The sequence below is a fragment of the Lissotriton helveticus genome, chromosome 1_1, assembly GCF_964261635.1.
Source record: "Lissotriton helveticus chromosome 1_1, aLisHel1.1, whole genome shotgun sequence".
Lineage (NCBI taxonomy): Eukaryota > Metazoa > Chordata > Amphibia > Caudata > Salamandridae > Lissotriton > Lissotriton helveticus.
Window position 1 is genome coordinate 1,167,004,111 of NC_136057.1, and position 18,104 is coordinate 1,167,022,214.

Here is an 18,104-nt window from a genome sequence, read left to right on the forward strand (position 1 = left end):
GAGGAGTATGTAAAAACCAAACCATGAGTTAATAAAAGAAGCAGCAATTTGTTAGAAGACACAGCCTGCCATTTGGCATATGTCTTTGAAACACAACAAATGTGGAAAAATAAATACAGATTTTGAAGGAATCTTTATTTATTGCTTGGACATTTGCAACCCACAATTTGGGAAACACTGATACACTAGAATGGCCTTATTGAAATATTAGTGCAGAACTGTTACAAATATACTACATAATGAGTACCAAAATTACTCTCTGTTATTGGTCAATACGTTTTTATAGTTATCAACCTACCACATCATGTAATAGAATGTGGAATTTATTACATTAATGCAGGCAGCATTTTCTTTTTATAATTAGAACTTTGGAATTTTGGGAGCTCCATTTCAGACTATGAGGTGGTCCAGAACTAATAATGGCCTGTATAAGCGTTCTGCTTTAACATTCCAATGGTTTATTTAAAAATATCCCAACATTAGTGGGTTTCATGTTCTAATAGCTCTATAGCACTTCTGCCTCAGGCTATGCTGTTGAGGAAGACTCTCTCCATCCCTATAGGCCCTCGTCTACAACTTGGGCCTCTAATTCGGGTTTGGGGGTTTAACATCCGGTATAGCCCCATGTAGCATTATTGGAGGCTTTTCTTTTCATGTTTGGAGAGCATATCTATAACTTAATGGTGACGAGTTTAAGATCAAAGTAAGTACGTTCAGGCATTTCATAAGCTCAAATCATTTACAAACCGTGTTCTTATCTTTGGTTGGGCTGTCAATCTAACTTAAAGAGCAGAATAATGAGTTTCACAGATTAAAAGATTACATCTTGCTACTGCATGCTAAATTTATAAAGATGATAGAATTGGACATATCCATTTTTTGTGGGGAACAGATCAGCAGTGTGGTGAAAAGAGTGGTTTGTGGACTCGAGTAATTGTAAATTGACACAAACTTGAACCCTTTGGCAAGTATGTGGGTAAATGGGACGGTGTCCAGTCCTTTTGCCCTGCCCAAGGGCATGAGACAGAGATGCCCGCTATCCTGTATGCTCTATGCATTAGCGCTGGAGCCTCTGGCCACGTGGGTCAGACACAGCCCGCGCTGGTGGCTGGCATCTTGGGAGAGGATGGCTGGGGAGAGCCAATCTCGTTTTACGCCGACAACATATTGAAATATGCCCGCTTCCCCACTTTACTGTCGACAGGCTACTCCACACATTTCAATTGTTTTGTAGATATTCAGGGTATCAAATTATCTGGGATAAATCCCTCCTGTTCCTCCTAGCAGGGACTACATCATCGCTCCCCACTAGTGGACCATCCTTATTAATAAGAGATACGTTTAAATACTCTGGCATACAAATATCTAGTAACGCTGACAAGTTACTGGCAGATAAATTCCACCTGCAGTTGGCCAGGTTGCGAAGGGATGTAGCCCATTGGAGATAGCTGCCATTGTCTTTGATGGGACATGCCACCCTGTTTCAAATGATAACATTTCCACGTTATGATATATGTCCTACAGAACACCCCCTACAGAATTACGGTCGACTTCTTCCACAAAGTGGGTAGTGAATTGAGAAATCATTTATGGGATGGAGGTAGCTCCAGGATAGCCCTCCATAAACTCCAAAGACGTGTATTTGGCTGGGGTCCGGCCATCCTTGACATCAGGAAGTATTACTGGGCTGCCCAACTCATTACAATTAATGACTGGGTGTTTGCTGGAAGGGACGAACCGACCTATAGGTTGGATCAACACTCAATGGGACGGCAAGGACACCCTGTAGTGCTATATGGCAAAATGTTGGAACAACAGTAGCCACCACACACACAAGCAGTTGTCCATGCATGGTGGGAAGCCATTACATTTTTTGGGTGGGAAGACAAGGTGAGGGAGAGGACTCTACTATGAGACAGTGATCTCCTAAATGAAGTGGGGAATCTGAGTGAGATCCACAAATGGGGTCTCCTGGGAAAAGACTACCTTAAGGACTTTTATAGCGGTCAAACCATAATCTCCTTTCATGATTTACAGGCAGAATACCAAATGTCTGACTCAGAAAAGTTTGGTTGTTTGCATATGGGACATACCTTGCGTGCTCACATCTTTGAGGGGGAAAAACGGCCGTAGTACACACCCCTGGAAGATAGGCTTCTGTTGGACCCAATGGCAGATAAAGCCACCTCCTTGACATATAGAAAGATTATAAATAACACACCAGACCCATTAGGTGCGTTGTGGGAGGCATGGGAAGCAGATGTTGGGAATTTTGGCAGATGATGATTGGGTAGAAGTGGTTCAGAGTCTCCGGGAGGTTACTATAATCGCATGTTTTCTGCCTTATACAGCTTTGCCTTCTTCATAGATCGTATTCCTCCAGAGCACTCATGCATCGGCTAGGCCACTGAAACCCTGAACAATATGCCACAGGCTGTCAGGAAGTGGGCTCCTTCTTCCACATTCTGTGGGCCTGTCCAAAAATCCAGCAATATTGGGGAGAGATAGCACAGCTTAAGTCTGAGGTAGAAGGTGAGACTGTTCCACTGAAAGCTAGGTGGCATATTGTCATGTCTTGATTACATTTAGAATTGTTTGTTTTCACTTAACCTTCCACGTGCTTGCTCTGCAAGATTCCAGAAGCCTTGGCTGATGGCAGTTGTAGTGGAAGAATACTCGTGTAGGCTGCGCCCTACCCTGCTCCTGTGCTCTTGCAATAAAGCTTTTAATTTAATAATTCCTGTGTACCTATACTTTACAATTGGCGACGAGGAAACTGCAATGAACACTAGGAGGGAGAGGTGTGGTGCCGCGGCCAGGGCGACTGACGCTGGAATCAGGGGACCACGGTTCGATCCCCGGCTCCGGCGGCAGGTTAGCCCAGCACCATGTGACTCTGGGCAATAGCTCGCTTAATCTTCCCGACGGCCCCCAGCGCCTAGAGACCCTTAGGGGTGATTGTGCCCTTTACAAATGTGGACTTTTAGGAAACCCACTGAACCCTTTACATCTCCGGACTAATTTTGTTTGTTCTCCGTTGATTTCAAACCGGCATCATATGGAAAACAGAAGTCCTTTCAGCTGTGGTGGATTCTCAGGTATTTATCTGTTATCCCTGCGCAGTTTTTGAAATATGGATTAACTTCTTTTCTGCATGAGAAATGAAATGTCCTTTCTGATATTTTGAAAGATTTTGATAACCACTTCTCCCCTAAAGTATGTATTGGCATTACGAGGTATAATTTTTTTCACAGGAAATAACAACCAGGTGAGACTATTGATGTTTACGTTGCTGAGTTGAAGAAAATTGCAGAGGATTGTAAATTTGATCATCTTAACCACTTGGATGCTAAGGTACCTGATATTCCTCCATGTAATTTCCATTGAAATCAATGGAAACTCCATGACGAGTTACCCTTGTCATTAGCATCCAAGTGGTTGTTATGCATGCTAATGATCCAGCAATCCAAGATAGACTTTGGATAAATGGAGATGCAGACCTTAAGGATGTTTTAGCCATTTTTAGGAAGGCTGAACTTTCAGGTCTCTGTGCCAAAGCAATTAAAAGTGAGAATCAGGATACTGTTGAACAAGTACTCAGTAAGGTGCAGAACAAGCCAATTGTCAAGACAAAACCACAATTTAAAAACAAGGCCATAGTGGTTAAAAAAGATACTGTTCTTAAATTTTTTCGTTGTGGTAGCGAATCTCATTTGGCGAACAATAAGTTGTGTCCTGATATTAAGGAAAAGTGTTCAAATTGTGGTCTGATAAGACATTATTCCAAAGCTTGTAACAGGAAAAAAAAGAAGGTTAAAGTTATTTGCGATTCTACTTCTAGTGAAGATGAATTTGTTATAAAAAAAAATCCACATTGCTCTGTTGAAGCTGATGTTCATGAAGAAAAACAATTTGTATTCAATATCAATGACCCTACGAATAAATCCATGAGAAAGAAACCAATCTGAAATATGTAAATTGGTGGAATCTCCATTGACATATATGCTGATTCTGGTTATCCATATACTATATAAGCAAAGATGTATGAAATTCAAGGTTTTTGAATTTCTTAGGCAACAAATTGTATGCTCCTGACATTTCCCCAAAAAGCTATTCTGGAGAGAAGATAGATTTGAATGGGTTTAGAGTTTTAAACTTCAAATTTAAAGGCAGAGAATCTTTATGTAAATTATATGTTGCAAAAAAGGGACCTTCCTTCCTTGGATGGAAAGATCAAGGAAATCTTGACATTATTTTGATTCCAAACAGCTCTGATCCAGTTATGGTGGTTGTTGACAGGAGCAATATTGGGAATTCCTTGTTAACCAAATTTGGAAAAGTTTTTAGTGCGAAAATAGGAAATTTCAAAGATTTTAAACACCATATTGTGTTAAAAAGCAATGCCATTCCCAAAACTCACAAAGTGAGAAATATTCCCATTTTATTACATGATGAAGTAGAAAGTGAACTGGATAAACTGGTTAAAGAGGATATCATAGAGCCAATTGAATCCTCAGAATGGATTTCGCCAGTGGTCGTCGCCAGACGATCTAATGGTAAAATCCGTTTATGTATTGATCTTCGGCATTTAAATAAAAACATTGTTATTGATAAGTTTCCCTTACCGAAAATTTCAGAAATGCTAACTTTAGTTAAAGATGCTAAGTTCTTTTCTACGATTGATTTGTCATCGTCTTATCATCAAATTTCATTGGATGAAAGTAGCAAACACCTTACTGCTTTCATTACACCTATGGGATGCTTTCAATTCAAAAGGATGCCCTTCGGCTTGGCATCTGCTGCTGCCATTTTCCAGCGTATTATGCATCAGTTGTTTGGCAAACATCCCAAAGTAAGGGTTTTTTCAAGACGACATACTCATTGTTGGGAAAGATAGTAGTGAGCATGATTCTATTCTTCATGAAGTCTTAAGTGTTCTGGAAGAGAAAGGTTTGACTGTAGAACATTCTAAATGTAAATCTGCAGTCATATCTGTCACTTACCTGGGTCATGTTTTATGTGCTGATGGTGTAGCAACCAAACCTAAATTAGTGGAAGCCATAAAGATGCTCCTCCTCCATCTAACAAGGATGAAATTAGGTCATTCCTAGGGATGGTTGAGTTTTATTCCAAGTTTGTCCAAGGGTTTTCAAGCAAAGTATACAATATCAGACAACTTCTTAAAAGTAATGTTAGATTTTCATGGTCTGAAGAGTGTGAAAATGAATTTAATTCAATCAAGGAAGCCATTATCCATGCTCCAGTATTGTGTCCCTTTGATCTGGATAGGAGGTCTATAATTACAGTGGATGCGAGTAATAAAGGGTTAGGTGGAGTCCTGTCACAGATTGATGAGTGTGGTAAAGAACACATTATTGCTTATGCTTCCAGGGCACTTACTGCTCTTGAGTGCAAATTGTCAGTTATTGAGAAGGAAACCCTGGCTGTGGATTGGGTGTTAGAACATTTCAGAAGTTTTGTATGGGGCAAGGAGTGCACAGTGAGATCTGATCATAAGCCACTATTGAAACTTTTTACTACGGAAGGATTATTCAAAGCTTCAGCTAGGATAGCCAGGATGTCCATGCGTTTACAGGAATTCATTTATAAAATTGAATATGTCCCTGGCAAAAGTAACGTCTTAGCAGACTTTTTGTCTTGCATGCCTAAATTACAAGAGTGTAATGTAAGTGAATGGGATTCATTACAAGTTGCTTTAATTCATGATGAAACTCAATTTTGCATTGAGAAGGAAAAGTGAAATAAGGAGTACCTTAAGGAAAGCATTTTAGATTCACTCATATCTTTCATTCGCAATGGCTGGCCGCAAAAATCTAAAGTGGTTTCTAATCTAAACCTTTTTGGGAAGTGAAGGATGCGCTTTCTGTGGTGGATGATACAATTTTTAGAGGCAATAAATCTATTCCCCCCACATCGTTAAGGAACTCAATTGTAAAATGATGTCATGAAGATCATTGTGGCATTGTAAAGACCAAACAAAATGTCAAAAGATGGTATTGGTGGCCAGGCATTGATGTATATGCAGAAAGGATTGTAAGGGAATGTATTGTTTGTGTGAATTCGGATAAAGCCTTGAAGACTTTAAGACCGGATATGTGTGAACCTATAATTTCTGATGGGCCTTGGCACACTATTGCTATAGATATTATGGGTCCAATTGGCATTAACTCGAAATATATTATTTCCATCATTGATATTTTTTCTAGGTGGCCATGCAATACTATTGTAGAAAAGATTGACTCTGTTGCGGTGTTACAGTTTATGGATGGAGTTTTCATGGAAGAAGGTCTTCCAGTCCATGTAATCAGTGATAATGGAGTACAATTTGTATCTAAATTAACTAAATCTTATTTTGAGAGAATAGGTGTAACACATAGAAACAATTCCTTATATAACCCTAGTGGTAATGGAATGTGTTAAAGATTTAAAAACGCTATTCAAATTGCAGAAATGAAGGGTGAAGATTGGGAACTTCAGGTTTTCAAAGCTGTGTGGACTTCCAGAACAAATATGCATGAAGCCTTGAAAATGTCTCCTTTTGATATCATGAGAGTTCGTACTGCTAGAACCAAAGGTAATCCAGATTGGTTGCATAAAAATCCTTGTCTTGATATTTGTGTGAATTCTGTTAAGAGTAATGTTTTGGACAAACATTTACAATACAAATGTACTTTTGATAATAAATTTCGAGGAGGTTCTGCAGAAATCAAGGCAGGTATGTGGGTCAAGGTTAAAAAACATTGGAAAGTATGCAAAGGTGATTCCCAATTTTCAAAACCTTTGATGGTAAAAAAGGTTTTACGTAATGCTGTTCTTTTGAGTGATGGGAAGGTGTGGAACATTAGAAGGATTGCCATTTACAGAGGTAAAAATGATGTGATTGTTCCTACGCCACTATCTCAGACGAATTTTTGTGATTTTGATGAAATTGTTGATAAGGAACAAGGTGATGTTATTACATCAGAAACAGAAACATCCAAAAAATCTGTTATTACACCTGAGACAGTAAATAATACTGAAATCTCTGGAAATGAGAATGTGGTTGTAAATGAAAATAGTCATGGTGAATCTAATGATAAAGATGTCTCAAAGAAACGTGTGGTCTCCATTTTGTTTTTAAAAAAATGTATTTTTTTATTTTACTTTTAATTTCCTGAAGGGGGAAGATGTGTCATGTCTTGATTAGATTTAGAATTGTCTGTTTTCACTTAACCTTCCACGTGCTTGCTCTGCAAGATTCCAGAAGCCTTGGCTGATGGCAGTTTTAGTGGAAGAAGATTTGTATAGGCTGCGCCCTACCCTGCTCCTGTGTTCTTGCAATAAATCTTTTAATTTAATAATTCCTGTATACCTATACTGTACACATATACTGTGTGATCGGGGAGGAAATATGGCCGAAATATCTCAAGATCAGGCTGATGGTTGAAGAGAAATATAGACAGGGCCTGGGAAAAGGGATCCCCGTGGTTGACTGAAGGGAAGAAAAGGAAATGGCTGAATATGCACCCCAAAAACTTCAATTCTGCTGACTCAAAGCAGGAGGTCCCATCACCACGGTTAGCTCATTGGAAAGCCAACTCTTAATTACGGACGGCGGAGAAACTTCTCTGTATCGCCTCATGACAGCTTCTTTCCCCTGACTGCTGTTGAGGCAGTGTGCGAATGGCTGTGGGTGTCAGCAGTGTTCTGGTGGTCTTTCAAACAGCAAAATGACAATACCATAATACTGTGGGTGGACTTCCTAGTCGGCAGTGATGAATACGACTAAGTGGCGGAGGTGGGACCGGCAAACCTGTAATCAGGCCTGTAATTCTGTTGGACCAGTAACCGTTCCCATCGGAGTTGTGAGATTAGCGGAAACACATTGGATGTGTTTTCTTTCACCCAGAGATTTCAGCTGCTGAACAACGCTTTTCTAATCTCCAGGTAAAAGTCCAAGACAAAATGGGTAATTACAGGAGGAATGAAAACCAGAATTAATGATTAACCCATTATTTCCTAATTTTTAGTGGCGCCTCATGGTCCATTTCACAATGGGCTGGATTTTCCCAGCACCCAGAATTATTGTTACCGAATGTACAAATATGTTCGGAGGTGGGGAAATACCAGCCCATTTCCTATTTTAAGAGCCTTATAACATTTGTTTAATTAAGATTGCCTTTTGCTTTTTAACGGACACTTTATTGTAAACCCTTTTCTATAAACATTTTCAATTAAGGAATATAGAGAGAAATGAACTCTTGCCAAGCGTGTGATTTTGTTCCACATGATTCTGATGATCAGATTAATGATTGTTCAGTACTAGGTGAGAATAAATAGTATTTGATTCAATGCAGTGGTTAGAAGGAGCTATGCAGGGGCACAATAGCATTAGGGACGGAGAAGTTTGTACTTTTGGATTTTTTATTTGACAAATTGCAGACAATGATATACATTAGAGACTCGTACAGATAAGAGCAGTGGAGCGGGGTGGGGTCTAGGGGTGGGGCAGGGTGGGGGGGTGGTGGAATTTGTATCAGTGATGCAGCGAGCACAAAGTAAGTGGTTTTATTAATGAATGTATTTAATATTTCTTATCCCATTTTCTGACAAATTCCACCACCCCCCACCTGCCCCGCCCACATCACTGCCTCACCACTCTAACCTGTGCGAGCCACCCACTGATGATATAGTGTACCAATCTGAATGTCCATCACCATTGTGGCTTTGTATATTTCAAGCTTTTGTTGCTTTCAGTTTCACTATTCAAGAGTTCAAGAGTTGGGAAGATTGGAATGGAACAAGTTTTAGGTTGACATTTGAGTGTGAATATTCAGTCAGTAAGGTGTTCCAATAATGATGGTGGGTACCAGAAAACACATTTTAATCGTGACCTGGTGGGGACCAGGAAACATTTTAAAAATAACTCTGCAGTAGGTACAAAATATTAGCACAATTAGATCAAGTGCATAGTGATCTGTGATACAAGCAAACAATTAAAAACAAAATAGGCATTTTTTATGCACAATGGTGGAAATACAAATGGCTACAAATCAGAGTTTAGTAGGACTGTCTGTTTTGACACATTATTTGATTTTCAATTATCTCATTTGGTTTGGTAAATGTACCTAAATGCAGCATATTGCATAAAGAACGTGTAAACCAGAATGTCCCTTCAATTCAATTGTCGTGCATTTAAACGAGTTAAATTGAGTTCCAATTAGTTTTCAGACAGACACATTATTTAGAATTCGGTTTCAAGAATGCACGCCTTCAATATAAAACAACCTGTGAATGGTATAACATAGTTTATGCACATATGCAGATCAAACAGCGAGGCTATAAAATGTCACACCTTAAAAAAGGTGCAATGGATGCGCGATGAATTTAGCATTGCATATTTGTATGCAGATTGGAAAAGTCACCTTGCTTATCAGATGTCTCACTAAATTGCCTAGCAGTGACTAGTCACAGTGGGGGAGGAATAAACTGACAATTGCGTTGAGAAGAAAATCCATAACAAGCTGACGCCCACTGAGCAAGTCAAAGGGTAACATCAATGTACATTTCAAGCACACAGTGATTGTGTTACATGGGCCAGATGCCAGAAAGCATTTTTCACATATTTTCCTACGTTCACTGAAAGTGAATATAAACATGTATTTGCAGACCATAGCTAAAATGTCGAAAATAGGTTTAAAATGCGTGCATTATCCATAATGCACCAAGTGTCTTCATTCCCTTAACCTTGTAGAAGTTCATGATGAAATCTGATCAGTCCAAAGCCAATATAGTTAGCGCCCCAGCAAATGGCTTTGTCCAAATCTTCCTGCACACTCCATCTTGAACAACAGAGGGGGATATTCTCAAGAACGTGTGATAATTATTGCAAAATTAGCTTAACGCAACCTTGCATATCGCAGTCTATCGCGGGAAAATAACGATGTGTTAACGTTGTATTCTCAACACGGCGGTACCATGCGATAGTCTCACGATAACACGTCAAATGACCACGTTCAAATTAAAGCAATGCCTAAAAAATACGAAACACGAATCCGAAAAAAGCAGCGATGTCCCGAATCGCGATACAAAAATCTGCGATAACCAGCGACAGGCCTGCAGTTCCCTGTCGTCATGCGGGAAAATGCACTATAATAGCACCGAAAAATAAAACAAAATAATTTAAACAGCGTAGCACCATGAAGGAAGCCGGAGCAGGTACAGAGGACAACCAGGACCCCACAAGGCCCCAAGAGGACCAGCCTGGGACCTCGGGGTTATGGAAGAGCAAGGAGAAGAAGACGGGGAAGACGAGGTTCAGTCTGCAGAAAAACAGGATCATCAACACGGAGATGATAGAACACCACCAACAACTGTTCGTCACCTCCAACTTGTCATTGGCAAATAAAAATGCATTATGGCAGTCCATCCTGTACAAGGTGAATGCGGTCGGAGTGAGAAGGAGGACAATTGGAAAGGTCAGGAGGCGCTGGAATGAAGCGAAGCGCAAAACCAAGAAGAAACTCGCTGACAACCATCGGGCGGCAATGCAGACTGAAGGTGGCAGTGCAGCGGAACATCGGGAGCTGGATGACATTGAGAAAATGGTGTCCACAGTCATCAGTGGGGAGACAGTGGCAGGAGTTGAGGGTCCGGACACTGCTCGACATGACCTAACACAATAGCAACAGGATTAGTACTGAACAGGGACTAGGGGGATGGAGGGAGATGGGCACAATGGCACACATGCACAATTAAGTAGAGCACACTGCACACCCACAATGACTATGGATCATGTCCCTGATCCCCTTGTCACACTGCAGCACACATACAGACAGCAAGTAGGCCCCCGTCCACTATAGGCATAAATGGGTCCCTCCCCACACAGCATCAATCTCACAACCAACCCATACACAGGTGTTAAAACCAGCAAAGCTGCGTGTCTGTGAGCCACACAGGCAATGCATGACGACTAGCGTGGCTGCAGTCCAATTATCATGACATGGTGCACGGCACAACACAGAGGTGGCTGAGTGTGGAACACATCTGGAAAGGAGCAAGTCATACTCTTTGACACATCCACGTGCACCAACAACCCCTGACGTCAACAACACATCTGTGGATAAACCATGCCCAAGAGTCCAAAATCTGAACAAGAGCCAAAATTAGCCAAGTCTGCAACATCTCAGCACTGTAGAAGCACAGAAGTCAAAGGCACACCGCCTCAAAGGGATAAAGGCAGCAAAATCACAGCTGCAGGGGCGACTCTCCCACAATGCAGCACACACACATACTAAGAACAGCACATCAACATTGACGACAATGTGCTACAAAGTGAACACTTTCACTACAGAACAGAGTACACAACTGGTTCCACTTGTGCGTAGAAACTGGCCAATCACATCTGGCATAGCAGGAAACATTGAGATGATAATGTACATGTACAACCTCACATCAGTTATGTAGTTCAAATGTCCACTGTCCCGCATCAAATAGTCAGCTCCTCCCAAACAGTCACAATGTACATTGCCATGCAGTCTGTATGTAAACTTGAACAATGCGTCAACATACATGTCAACACAATGTTAAAATGCATCTCCCCCGGGAGGAGCTACGCTAGCAAACAAGATGGCTGCTTAAGCTCCCGGCTCCGCCGACCTCCGTCTTCAGCCGGATGATCCTGTCACATATCCTGATTTTACGCCCCACTCCGCGTGGATGAATCATAGCAGAGCATGATGGTGCAATCCTGAGAATTTTACTGGCTTGATTGACGGAGTTATACCGTGTTTTAATTCTTGGCCTAGTCCAGCTTGTGAGCCGGGGTCTCCAGTACTGGCCCAGTCGGGTTTCAGTTGAACAATATCTGCCGTGGGACTTGGGTTGGGTCCGGTCTCTCGCAGTGAAGGTTATCCTTGCCCGATTCTGCTGGCGGTCATTTGGTCTGGTTAACATTGAATGAGTGGTGACAAGACACGTTGGTGGCTGTGGGTGGGGGTCCCCGTCCCGGAGACCCGGTTTGCCTCCGCCGGGGTTCGATGGGTGGGGTTCTCGCTCACGGTAGCGGTGTACAGATCGCTGCTGTGTAATCGTTAAGTCACCCTCTGTTGCCGTCCGCTCTGCTCTTGCCTGTTCCCCCAGAGAAACCCGGCTCTCTGGGGAAATGACCATGTTTGAAATTGAGCGAGCGGAGATGGGTCAGACGGAGTGTGAACCGTCGCTGAGGACCGTACTGGCCACCATCGGTGCACTTCACTTGCATGTGGAAGCCATTGTCCGCAAAATGATCGTTGGTGCAGTTTAGACAGGGCGTATGAGAACGGACTCTGATCCATTGCATGACCCAAAACGAGCTGAATTTCCCACGGAGTACTGGAGCAGGGCAGCCCAGCTGCATCAAGGAGACCCCATCCCCTGCACAAACCACACAGCAGGAAGCACCCACCACCACGGCTGGCTCCCAGCACCACTCTGAAGAACATCCCTTTCCAAGGACATGTATTAGACTGCCAAAAGTAGGTGGCTGAACAGGTGCGGGTGGGGTTCGACCACATGGCAGCCAAACTAGATGACGCACGTGGGTGTCTAAGTGACATCTGGGACCACTTACATTCCTTAACCAACACCCACAGTTCGCTCCATGATGTCCAACAATCCATGCCCAGGTGCCTGGGTGGAGAGCCCCTAAAATCAGTATATAGGGGCTCCCTGAGCTTTACTTCCTCAGATCCCGATAAGAAAAGAAAAAAGATCAGGAAGAAGAAGACACGCCGTGCAGCTGCTAACAACAGGACGACACCCACTAACTTGGCCCTAGCCCTACCGGCCTGTCAATCCTGGAACCTGCTCCTGCTTAATCCTGACGACACCTGCGGACAGTAACCTTGGGACCCCCAGAGGACCTGCCTGCCATGACCCTCTTGAAGACTGGGACTCCCATAAGCAGAGGCTCTGCTTCAACAACCAAACCCTGGATGACATTCAAGAAGCATCAGACCAACCCACTCTGCACCCGCCGAGCCTGGCCGGTGCCCGAGTGATCCAAGACCACGAGAATGTCCCCCCGGCGACTGGGACCCAAAGTCCAGTGCCCAAAGACACTCCCCGACGAACCAGACGACGCCTGCAGCCTCAGAACCAGGGAACCCTCCAACCGCGTCAAGCCGAGGGTAAGATTTCCCAATGCCAATAGACACCCCTGCACCCGGCGCCCTGCAGCCCCCTGTGCCTTCCTTTGGGGTACCTACCACTTCTCCAAGATCCCAACATACCTCTCAAAGTGGTGGCCGCCCCTTAAGAATCACCGTCCCCGAGTCTGCAGCCTTTGTTCCCTTTTTACCTTTCCCATTGAATAACATTGAGCGCACAACGGCTCAAAAGCACCCTGCACCCAGCCGCCCGAGTGCCTCTGGCTCTGCACCCTGTGTCCTATCCTACTTCCCCTTTTGCCCTGAGCAAGTGACCAGGAGCCCAGCTTCCACAGCCGTGTGGCCTGCTAGCCAGCAGCCACCAACTGAAGGCCCTGCCTCGCATTGTTAACATTAGGCCTAACTAACTCTGCACCGGGCTGCCCCTGTGCCGTTGAGGGTGTACCAACTGTACCTACCTGACCCTGGGGGACCCCTGAGTCTATGCCTAGAACCTTAACTTCACTGGTCGAGTACTCACCTGGAAACGATAACTCACTTTCCTGCCATAGGATAACATTGACTGGTTTGACTTGAAAAATCTAAGTGTGAAGTTTTGAAACTCTAAAATATTCCTATACAATCAGCTGAATACCGAACTCCGAAGTACTCACCTGTGATCAGGAGAGAAGTCAGTACTGTACCTTGTAGCCCAGTACTGAACCGCAAAAGTAATCCTAACCGGGGTTACTAGTAATCTGAATTTTCTCCATAGGAATCTATTGTCTGCTTTTCTATGAAATTTCTTTTGTCTACTTTTGAAAACTTTAAATTTTCCTTAAAAACCATACCAACTACTGAAACGTAATTACTTACCTGTCTTAAGTTGAGATCCCAGGGCTGGACCTAGGAGCCCAGTACTGGATTACAAAAATAATAAGAACGTACTTTACCAGTAACCTGAATTTTCAATTTTCTCCCATTGGATAATATTGCTAGATTTTCACTGAAAAGTTTTTGTGTGAACTGTTAAAACACCTTTATATTCCTTAAAAAGTAATGCAATAACCAAAACGTTTTTACTAAACTGATTTCAGCTTACATCCCAAGACTGAATCTAGGATCCAGTCCTGGAATTACAAAAGTAATCCACAAAGTAATTAACTGCATTTTTGTAGAAAAACCCATTGAGCTCAATGTTAGATTGTGTTTAGAATTGTGTTGCCTACTGCAACCCCTGTACCTGTTGTGTTTACAAAGTTATTTTCTTTCTCTAAAGTAATTACCTGAGATCACTCATGATTGAGAAAAGTATATTTTGATACCTGTTGGTTCTAAAAATAAAACAACTGTATCTTTTGATATAAAAACAATTGGCCTGGAGTTCAGTCCTTGAGTGTGTGAAACCTTTTGCTGACTGAGGGTGTACAACAAATGCTTTACACAGTTGTCTGGGACTGCCTTTCTGATCGACCAATCTACCACTTTTGAGAGTAAGGTCAGCCCTGACTTTAAACTCTGTTATACCACTGGGGTTGGTGGTCTCAAAACACACTGTACCTTATTTGGTCCAGTGTATATAGAGCCACTTTCTCACACACGCTCATGACTGTGTTAAGTCCGTGCAGTGGCGGCAATGAGCCACATCCCGTTCACTTTCATTACACTAGTATGTGTAATATTAAGTGAAACTTTCATGTCCATCGCTCACAAACTCTCCTGCCATCAAAAATGCTATGCCACTCACTCATCCCTTTCATATCTTTAGCATATCTTACCCCAATTTAGGAGAGGTTCCGCTCCTCGCTGGACCTCATAAAGTATGGGGTAGCCCTGTAGTGAAACACTATAGTCATTGTAATAGTGCATAGGTTCCAAACAGGTATGTAGTTTAAAAGACATCGTATGTTGTTCACAATACCAAAAAAAGAAGAAAGAAACAAAAAATGGGGGAGGAACAAGGAAGGCAGGGAAAAGGAAGAAATAAGAGGAAGAAAAGACGTGAGTTAAAACACAAAGCCTCTCCTTGGCGGATCAGAGTCCAATCGTACCTGAATTAAGCCGACATGCACGCGGTTACTCACGCCATCAAGGGTCCTGCGCCACTGTCTCTTCTATTAGATATGGGTCCCATCGGCTTGGAGAACCGTACGGTCGGGCCGCTCTGTTTATGAAGGAATCCATTACTCCTGTGATTGCGTGACCCCGCCCGCTACCGGGTGGGCACAATTACATCATCACGTTCACCTGGGCACGGTGGGAAGTGAGTTAGTGGAGCTGGCCCGAGTTATGAAACACTCCCAGACCCAAGGCATCCTGGGAAATGTGGTTTCTAATGAAAACACATGTGAATGATCTGCAAATCCCCTGCCCGAAGGCTCGTGTGGATGAGCCCTTTTGGCAATTAAGACATATTGAGATTGTATCTGACTTCTAGGCGTCAGGGTGTCCCGATGATGAAGCATGACACCACTAGGGTGTGTAAGGGAATATTAAACAAAAGGAGGTGCCTCCTTCCCCATCCACTAGCAGTTCATTACCCTAAGCTTCACAAAGGGACATTCCACCTGTGTCAGTTCAGGATTCATTCCTTGTAACTAGCCGACCACGTCGGTTTAGTGACTAGGGGAATATTTTGTTTGCAACAATGTTATTACATGTGAGAGTGTACTCCGCTTGCGAGTTCCTCTCTGCCCTTCAGGAAGTGGGAGACGTATCTCACTTCATCAGTGTTAGTAGTGCCACGGATGCACATCAGCGAAAAGCTGTTGGTATCTTCCATGCCCTGCAAATCCTCATCATCTCATTGCTGCCACAAAGGCAGTCGCTAATGAATGCTGCTGGTACTTCTATACACACATCTCGAGCTCCTGATGTGTCAGTGGCACACAGTGCTGCAGACCAAACATCAGCACCCACATGTCATACAGATGACATAGAGGATGAAGATGCGGGTGATTCCATTTGTGTATAAAGAAAGAGCCAGTAGCAATCTTCTCCACCATGTGCCCTGTTTCAGCTTTGTTCTGCCCTCTGTATCATGCCCTGTAACAACACCTCCCACAGTCCCCCGAAACACTCTGCGACACTCACCTCAGACATCGAGATGGACTGCCATACTTTGTTTGCTTACCAATGACACAGCAATCAGACTGTGGGCTGTACTCTTCCTCTTCAGATGTTCTTGTCAATCCTTAAATGACTCTGGCTGGCCCTCCTCCGGGCTACAATGTATTGTGGGTTTCAATGGCCATGTACTGCTCCAGCTCCGACACTCCACAAAATGTGAATAAATCATTCAAATTCACCCAGATGTGTCATGTCCATAATCTATCAAGTATGAAAGTATGGATGAATGTAAGGACATTGATTGCACAAAAATGTACACCCTGGTAAATGAAAGCAATGTGCATGTGTGACCTGACACACATAGGCAGTGAGACGACTGGGAATGTGTGCACTAGCTGTGGCCTCATTGCTCTGAAACAATTGCGCAATTTCACAACTTTGCTCCACGTAATGTTAGAAATAGTGCTGTGTATGAAATGTCAAAGACATTGGCAGGCCTAAAGTAGTGTCCCCCGTCACACTTGACAACAGAACATCTCTTCGCATACCGACTCACACTCAACAGGGTGGACACAGCATGTAGCGATGGTTCACATTGATCCACATGGCAAGAAGTTGTACCCCATACTCACATTGCTGAAGACATGTAAGAGCAAAGGTCTATCAGCAACTATCCAAACCACAATGTCTGGTTCACAGAGGTGGAGCTGGTAATAGGGACTCACCCCTAAGTGAAATGCGTCAGTCAGTCCCTCACTGTGTACAGACAATGCTCATTGAGGCACACGAATCGTCATTCTAAACAACACACATCACAGCTGAACACTAGTGAAGTTGTATAGACTTAATTAGCATGTGCGTGTCACTACGGGCAAGACAAGGGCCACAACATGCAGACCAATGGATCAGACACTAACAGGCAGCATTCGGTCACGGTACAGTTTCACGTGACAGGCAATGTGCATGTGTCCGGGATGTTCTGCAATTGCGTTGGTGGCTCTCGTAGAACCGGCACTCTTCTGACCTGATGCATGTATGTGGATGATATGCCAAAGCTCGGAGCAATGAGTTGTATGTGTGTGCAATATTTGGGTGTATGGGTTGTTGTGTACGTAAGTGTCAAGGGCATTCCATGCAAGAGTACCTAGAAGGCTTCTGTGTGGGGGTGTGGATACTTTGGTCTTTCATTTGTGCTTTCTGTAGTGTTATCTGCTATGGTATCTGTCTCAGGGGTTGCCTGCTGCATGCAAGACCAAGGTCGTAGGTGCAGATGTCCTACCGCCTCATGTACTGCGACAAAGGAACTTTCATCCCTAATGTTAGTCTGACTACTGCTTGCATTCTGGAAATGTGATGTGGATTTTGCACTGCAATTGAGGCTAGGCCTTAGGCTTAGGGTGCACCATTAGCGATGCACAAACATTAGTTGGCATGTATGAGCCAAGAGCCTGAGTGGTCTTGTGCTCCATGTACAATCCCTTTGAGCGCGGCCGCCCTCCAGGTGCATGCAACATTGCAACATTGTTGATTGCGGGCCGTTTGGCGCCAAGACTGCGACAGAGACACATGCATTCGTTGGTTTCCTGTCCAGCCTAGAAATTAAGCACGCCCAAAGACCAGGGATAATTATTCACACCCCTATGCTGGCCTGGGGTACGCCGACCCAGCCCACTTAGCTTAAGTATAAAGGGGGGGCGACGACTCTACGCGTCCCAGTTCTTTCCAGTGCCGGTGTTGAAATGGCTGCGTCCGCCTGGCACATCACAAGACTCAATCATAAAGGGTCCATGACTTGCATTGCACAGAGTTGGTGGCACCGGATACACTGTGGCCAGCACGGACCTACAGCCACGGGACGGTGACTTTCGGTGCACTGTGGTAGGGGCACCTTAAGTGCTGAGCAGGTGT